We start from the raw sequence: 8642 nt of genomic DNA, 5'->3' as shown, positions 1-8642 counted from the left end.
CTACACTGGGATCTGCTCATCGCAATCATTCACATTCCTACGTTTCCCGTTTTACGAGGCTCCGAAGCTCGTCATATAGGTAGGTACACTACCTAGAAATTCGCCTTGTCGAAACCCAGTTAGCTGGGCTAGGAGGGAGAAGGAGGAGGAGGGTGTGGCGATGGAAGCCTGATCATAACTCTTTATTTTATCAATGTACATGTAGGTTTCGGTACTAAGAAATGGAGGTGAGGCCCAAAAGTTACCGGGGGAGGGGGGGTTTGTTAGTGGTCCGGGAAACGGAGGTGTGACTGACTCTGATCAGCTTGATGAGTTCGGTCGATTGTGTGATGATGTGTGTATGAACGTGGTGAGCTAAATGTCCAGCCCGCAAGTTCCACATCATCGATCTATCATCGTGATCATTTTCATGGTTCTAGAGTAGAAGGGTTATAGACATGCTCACCGCACCCGTGACCTGTCCCTCCTGCTGGGTCGTGCAGCATGCTGACCGTAAGGGGCCCACTGTTGCTGATGAATTGTCACTAACCCGCCAGTAGCGCCAGGGCTGAAGAGTGAAGAACTCAACCGCCGCAGTTCACTTCACTGTACTGTACAAGTACCTAACCGCCGCAACACCTCCGGGATGGTCACCGGATCACCGAGCCGCCCACACGGGTTGCCCGGGCAAGACGCTCGATGCCCTCCCTGCTCGGCAGACGGGGCGGGGAAATGCGGGATTGGGCAGGCTCGGCTGGCAGTAGAAGCCGGACCACAAAACCTGTCCCCTAACGAAGCTTCCGTGTTGTGGGGTACTTGAAATTCGTACAGTTTGGGCTTTCCTTCACGAGTACACGACTTGCTACAAAAATAAGTTTTGCGGACTGTGGAAATGTACACCTCCTGGCCATCTTCCATATTTCATCCGCTGAGACTTTTTTCTCGTGTACTGTTGGCGCGCTCGGCGCTGCGTGGAGAGCACAGAAAGCGCTGGCCGACGGATCTTTAGGTGTCCTGTCTTTGCCGAAAGACTCGGGAAACCTTGCCTACCTAGTTTGGGCAGCGCTCAGCTTTCTCGGCTTTTCTGGCTCTGCCTAGAGTGTTAGCCGGCGGTGATACTACACTATGCTTCGAGGAGAATTCTCGAACAAATCAGAAAAAAAAAACAAAAAACACCCACAACACAACACAACTGTGCGAAGGCAACGGATCGTGAAGTCGGCATTTTGGGAAAAGATTACAGCCCCGGTCTTAATCGGACCCCATTTCCGTCCCGAGAAGACGGTATCGGGTAAAAAGCCAGGCCTAGAATTGGAGTATGTATTCGTCATCATGCTTTAGTTCGGGACTTGGAATAATAGCTAGGGCGGGTTTCAAGTTGGTTGGAGTTTGTTGGACTTGTGACTTGTCTACACCGCGATACGTGTACAAGCTGGTGGTTGCTTGGTTGGTGGTGCTGCCGCCAGCTGGGCGAGCTACACTAGCGGTATTGCAGGGTAGGGGGAGTTGAGAAAATGTCGGTATTCACAATGTTTCGTTGTCGGTGAGCAATGTGCATCGAGATTCTTCCGGTTTTCGGGTGGGTTTGGAGTTGGAAAACGAAATCCGATAGCGAGAACATCATTGCTTCCGGGAGAGGTGGCCGACACCAGTACCTACATACCTATCTCCGTATCCTGTTCGATACGGCCGAGGGAGCTGAGGCTGTCTATGACAACCCCCAATCGGGCAAACGTGAACCGCATATCTTCACCTTCAGAATCTGTGTCTTCATGCGCGAATCTCACCACTCAGACGGCAAAAAGGCTTTGATATGCCAAGTGGTAGCCATTGTGGCCCTCGGCGAGGCGAGCCCACACTAATCAGCCACTCGGAAGTCGAAAACCAGATGCTTCGTAGCCTGAAGCGTACCTTAGCTGAAGCGGTCCGACGTGCATGTGCATATTCGGGAGATGCAAAGTCTCCAAGTTCTTCCCGTCAGGCTCGGGCTCGACGAGAAAGGCTCCCATCCATTCATTCATCCATTCAGCCATCCAGCCAGCCCCAGGGTGATCAGAGATTACAATATGTTTGTGGGGTTTCTGCCTGTCCCTCCCCTCCCCCTCCCGGCGCTCCCGCTCCTGTCCGGGCCTGCTGCAACTTTGACAGACCGAACGGGAGGGAGTGAGGCAATCGAGTATCGGCCGGAACATGGGAGAGAGTTCTAGCCCTGCCTGTGTTTGTCAGGTTGCCTTGAGGAGGGCTCGGCAGTTGTCAGATTGTGAAAAGAGTTGTCCGAGGCAAAATAAGCGGTATATCGATCGCTTATAGCAGGCAGCGGCGGCAGCCTTGGAGGTTCTAATCTCCGTGAAGATCCACGCTAGATCTTGGTAGACACGGAGGCGGTATTCAGCTATTCAAGGAAATGTTGTAGTGTAAGCTCACCGACGGGGCTGTTTAGGTAATAGCCGCTCCAGCGCTTGTGTGAGGCTTGTGGGATGCATAGCATTGTCGAAGTTGAGAACTTTGATCAACCGGGAAATGCCGTTTGTCTTCGTGATGACCGTTCTATGGGACGACAACAAAGCTGCAAAGTTCGATAACCGTACGACGCGAGAACAATCTCTTCAAAAAATGTAAAAATGCCGCTATACAGAAACCCATTCTAGAAAGTCCACAACTTGAGCCTTTTTTTTTTTTTTTTTTTTTTTTTCTACTGAGGAGAGATCTTCTTTGTTTTCTCCCAACCTCACGATGAGTCGAATCTTAACGCATATTGACAAGTCAAGAGATTGGCCTGATGCGGAAGACTTCAATCTCTCAATCATCACAGGTCCCAAGTTGGCATACGTCGGTAACAGGCGTTCTTGTGTGTATATTCACCTGGACAATTCCCTATCGTGATCCTCTTGTCATTATCGTTGGATCCGCCATGGACGTCTCCCCGTAGTTTCGAGCCGGGCTACAGACAGACTACCCCCCTTCCCTATATCTAGACTACTTAACCGCTTAGGGCATGGCTCTAAGGAATTTAACTAATCTTTTCAATCGATAACATCCCACTACAAAGATAAGGTAAAAGTTTGTTAGCTCACGATCGGTCATTTTCGCAAATTCCTCCAAGAAATAGTTAGTTACTTCTTTTGTTATTCTGGACAGGGTAATGTACTTTCACCAAATGCACTCCCCTCCAAAAAAATGAGAAAAAAAAGGAAAGAAAGAAAGAAAGTGAGTCCGGTCAAACTTAGATCTCAACTAAGTAAAAACATCAATATAAATTACTACCAAACAGTCCAAGTACAGTGTTTTGGAATATATTTTCCTACCCGGGCGAAGATTGAGGATTTTATACTTCTTTGGCCTGTTGCAGGACTTTTTTTTGTACGGCGGAGAAAAGCTGAGAAGCCTTGCCCTAAGCGGTTAAGTAGTCTAGATATAGGGAAGGGGGGTAGTCTGTCTATAGCCCGGCTCCGTAGTTTCCCCATGCATCGTACCGCAACAGCCGCTGCCACATGCTCCAGTTCTCCACCGAGTAAACAAAACTCAACGAAAACATGGATGATGGCTGTTATCGCGAACCAGTAAACCGAAGTTCAAAACCACAAGCTGTTTACATACCGGGCTGCTGGACAAACTGTAACACGTATGTACCCCGTAATTTTAATGTCGTTCTCGAAGTCTGGGTCCCCCCAACCTGCCAAAATGGCCGAGTTCCCCGATTCCCGGGCTTCTTTGTTCTTTACATTACATACATCATTGCGCCTGCTGGAGTTTCGGCCGAATTGTAGCACATGACCGATGACTCTTTCTATTGTGTGGTTTTTCATGTTGGCGGTATTGTCGTCGCGCTCTGCTTTTATTTTTTATTCAAGGGGATTAATTCCCAGACGGTTCTGGCCTACAGCCCTTCTCAGAATTGATTGGCCGCAGAACGTCGGGATAATTACCATTTGAATTACAAAAAACAGCAGTAGCAGAACTCCATGTTGGTAAGACTTTGTGTTATGACTTGGCAGAAATGAAAATTTGGAATATTCCATGAAACCTCTTTTTCGGGGTTCTCTGATGACTCCGAATTTGAAATAAATGGAGCTGAAAGCTCAGCTGGAACTGTGAGGCTCATCGCATCATCCGTCAGTGCAAACCCTCCGAAACCTGTTATTGGCTGTTGTTTTTCTTGGGGAGTCCAGAAGTCTAGTGCAATATGTATGTACCCTGATATTGTTTCGATAGCGAGTGACACATTGCTGATATGTAGGTGTGTCCGACATCGCTCTATGGTGCATTGTCTAGATTGTCTTGTCTCCCATATCGCGGGATGAGGTGACGGCAGCAAAGTTGACTCATCTTGGTGGTGAATGGTTGAAACTGAATACCCAATTTGCGACGGCCGCGGCTTGGGTGCGGTATAGGCATGCTAGGAATGGGGTCTTACCTGCTACGATACGCATGAAGTCGAGGGCTCTTGGCCTGACGTTTTGCGACCGACGGCAATGCCGTGCGACAGTGAGCAAGCGAGTAGTGTATGGAATCATCATCCTATGAGCAACGCGGGGAATTCCGATACCAATTTCATGGCGTTGTAAGTTGTCACAACTGGAAATTAGTTTAGGGTCTTCATCTTGATAGTGCTGGCATCTGCTATCTCGATGAGTTTTGCCAAAGCGAAGCAAAAGGCTGGCGGTTATCTGATGGTTTTCACTGTCTGTAACGCCATTTCTCGGTTTATTGGAGGTCTGATGCTTGTGCCACGGGGCCGCATTTCCATGAGTGATCATGGTGAACCTATTGGATTACACAGAATCATCAAGTATGGCTTGAGTGGGATTGGCCGTGAGCAACATGATTGTCAGTGACCTCTTGCGGCTTAGGCGTTCCTCATCATCATGGTTCACAGTAAACAGCCAATTACCTGGAGAATTGTGGTCATTGACATGCCTACCGCTGGAACGAACCATGGTTCTGGTCTCGAGGGGCAAGAGGTTGCAGTCGTGTCGGGTGTCTCGGATTCACCCAAGACGAGGCCGAACGGTCTGCGGGACTGGTGCGAATCGGCCAAAGCACGTCCACGACCAGCTGCTCCTTGGATTCACGATCTCACAGGGACAGACTCCAATGTGTTCAACTGACCACTGCGGGCATTTGCAGGAGCGTCAAAGAGGGCACTGCCCAGGTAAGTAAGTAGGTATGTATTGCGGATTGACGGTTGCTGATGCTCTGGCACGGCCTGATACGCAAGATTGAAGCCCAAATCATGTGGGGAAGCCGTATAGCCGCAGCCGCAACCGCGTCCGCGACCGTAACCGCGACTTGGCGACGACGAAGATGTGCAGTCATCAAGGTCAGAAATGCATGTCTGTGATGAAACGGTTTGCAAATCTCCCGGTGTTGTTTGAGCTGGCCGGAAGGGTTTGGTGCCAACACTGCAGTATGAAACCGGTCCGTAGAGCCACCAGCTGCTGGATTTACAGAGACGCATGTCGAGGTAGGTAGTAGGTAGTTAGCCCATGCCGACCTAGTCACACTGCCGCCCGTAAAAGTTGGAGATTCTTTGCAAACTTGACACAATCCGTCTTGAAGAGGATTTGCATGCTTCAGAGGCTGTGTTGCGCTTGCTGTGATAAAATTAAACCTGGCAATCGTCATGGCGGCGCGGCTGTGAAGGAAGGAACTGAAAAAGAGGCCTGCCGAGAATGCTTACCAAATTTGGCGATGCGTCACTCGAGGGAACAAAGGAAAGTGGAAGCAAGTGGAGACGGGAACTGGTTCGGGGTTTGGCTTTCTTTCAGCGGCCATGATTGGACAAGTCTGGCAGGAAGAGGGGCTAGTGGGGTAGGTATCCCGGCCTTGGCAGCTGGGTTGACGACCCTGATCCGTAATTGTTAGTGCATGTTAGTGCCTCGTGATTCACAGCAGTCGACAGTTGAGGGTTCACCTTCATCCACAAGATCTGTCTGGCGCTGGTGGTGATGTAAACTTTGACTCAAAACTTGCACATCTTGCGGCAGGAAGAGAAGGCGACCAAGTGGAAACTTTCGTTCAGCTCTTCTGTGGGCCTCACAGGCCTCGCAGACCCGCAGTTCCATGTGAACATCATGCAACATCACCAGCGTCTGAGAATCCCGTCGGAGACTCTGATTTGCCTTCGCTTTTCCCGTCCGGCTGATGATGGTGGCCTGCTTTCTCTGTGGCAACGGCAACTCCTCAAGACATGGACATGTGTCGCGACCCCTCTTGGTTTGCCTGTTGTTGGGCCTGTACAACCGCACACACTCCCGCTCTGGACGGAACAAACCACTCTTGAGCCACTTCAGCTGTGCTGCTATGGTTGTGTTCTTCTCGACTGGCGCTGTTGCTTGCTGGATGCAGCTTGAGTCACACTGCAAACTCAGCCCAGGAGTTGGGAAAGGAGGGCCACCACTATCCGTGGTTTGATGGGTTGTTGGTCTGCTTCACGAGAATATTGAGCGAGACTATCTACATACCATCTACATAATACTGCCCTTAGAAGACACTAATATAGAACCTTTCACTGCCTACAATCCCATAAACCGTCGACATCTGGTGGTGGTGGTGGTGGTGATGGTGATGATGCAGTCTACGCCCCGCATCCCCCCCTCCAGCCCAAGCCGCTTGGTAGAGCCACTCGACAAGGGTGATATTCTGCTTCGACCTTCCTGCCTTGCCCGTGATGCCTTTGTGGTGTCTCTGGATGAATGAATCCGAATGAGCGACCCAGCCAAACCAGCGAATGAGTGGCAAGTCGTACAGAACCGCACCCCCGCCGACTTGCAGCAATAGCAGTGCGAGGGCCAATCAGGGTGTTGCGGTCCTGCAACCCTTCCCTCCTTTCTCGCTGCACAGGATTTGAAGTTGGAACTTGGGTGATCTGGATGTCGCGCAATGTTAAGTGAAAGAATGAGTATCTGGTGTCGGCGGCCGAGGGGAGTCTGAATAGTGAGAGAAAGGAAGGGGTGTATGAGAGTTTGATGGCGTCTGCAACGATTATAATAAGGAAGCTTTTGGAAACTTACAAAACCCTGGAGCGATTTGTCAAGTGAAGCAAATTCCATGAGAAAAAAGTCCAAATCATGAAATCGAAAGTGTAGGTAGATATTCAGCTGGACCTGCCCCATCCGCTTCCCGTATCAAATACCATCAGATAGGTAGCGACCAGGCGACCTACCTTGCAGCGGTTGCCCTGGAGTGGAGGCACTTCGTAGCTCTAGTGTATGCATGGAAGGTGATTCCCTTGCGTCAACGCAGAGCGAGCGAACAGGCAGAAAGGGGAGAAGTGCGCAAAAAGCGAACCCGGTCCGCTAACTGCCGGAATTCCCCAATCGCACCAAATCCCACGGACGCACCGGCAATTTCTGTTACTCCATCGAGTACCGGCGACTCCCGCTCGACCTCGCTCCCGTCTGATGTGGGAAGGAACAGAAATCCGGTGGCAGCAAAGCGTCACCTCCTTCAAAACTCATCGACACCCACGCTTTCGTCTCAATCCTTCCTTTTTCTCTGACCAGCACAGCAGCCATGTATTCCTCCAAGATCTAAGACGATCGCGACTCAAGTTTTTCCCAAATTTGTAGTCTGCGTGATAGATTCTGGTGTATTTGCACGCCTCTTTTTCTTTTACGCCCACGTCGTCACAACCGCCATCATCGCCAACAAATAACCAAAAGCTCTTTTTAATCTACCAAAAAGTTTCCCACCCTCGCAATTGTTCCCAGTCTCTCCCAGGCCCCGTCCCAATTTGTGCGTCGCTGCCTGGTGTTTGTCTGAAGCCGTATTCTCCTTTTCTGTGCGGCATTCGCTGGAGCCTGCGACAAAAGGAAAATCAACAAGGACCAAACGAGTGGAAGAGCCCAGGCCAGTCAGTCATAGATCGTCAGGGTTTTCAACAAGAGACACACCACCAAAACGACAACTGCCTATTCTCGCATTCATCACCAGACCGAATCGGTGATTTAGCGACTCGCTTCCCTCTGCTGAAGACGGCGAGAAGACTCACTCCTTAGCACACAACACCACCTGCCCCTACGACAAAGAAGCACGGCAGAGGCAAACAGGTTCTTTTTCTTCACCTGCTCCATCAAGACAATCACTGCCTCATTATTACTCACCGCAACGTCAATTGCCCACTCGCCACAATCGAGCCTACACTCCATACTAAAAACAGCCAAACGAGATCCATTTTCAGGCTTCCGTCTTGGGACGCTTGGTCACACCACTAAAAGTGCGCTGAAGGAAGCCCAAAAAAGGTGTTAGCACACGCACCAGTCACCACCCACAAAGAACATCCCTTCCCCCATCCACATCGCACATTGCGCCAGGTGAACGCCCTGCCAGTTGCAGCCACCTGTTACCCTCCTTAACAAATCTCCGATCCGCTGTAATTGTCTTCCGGCGGCAGAGAGAATTAATCGAATCAATTCCCTTCTGTTAGGTTAGGTTGCTAGGGCTCCCTCGCCACCCAAGCCAGCGCGTGCGAAAAAGGGAAGAGTCATCATCAGCAGCAAGAGGAGACTGGGCACGGCAGACCAGGGTCGCCCCCCATCCGGTTCCAATCAGGTCCCCATCAGGCCCAGCAGTGTCAGCGGTCCAGCGCAAGACGGGACCCGCCCATCAGGTCTCTATCGCAGTCCAAGTCCAAGTCACTCACAGTGCCCGCAGGCAGCTGG

This window comes from Neurospora hispaniola, assembly GCF_033458365.1.
Source record: "Neurospora hispaniola strain FGSC 10403 chromosome Unknown B0T23scaffold_6, whole genome shotgun sequence".
NCBI classification, from domain to species: Eukaryota; Fungi; Ascomycota; class Sordariomycetes; order Sordariales; family Sordariaceae; genus Neurospora; species Neurospora hispaniola.
Note: the sequence above shows the minus strand (reverse complement) of the source record.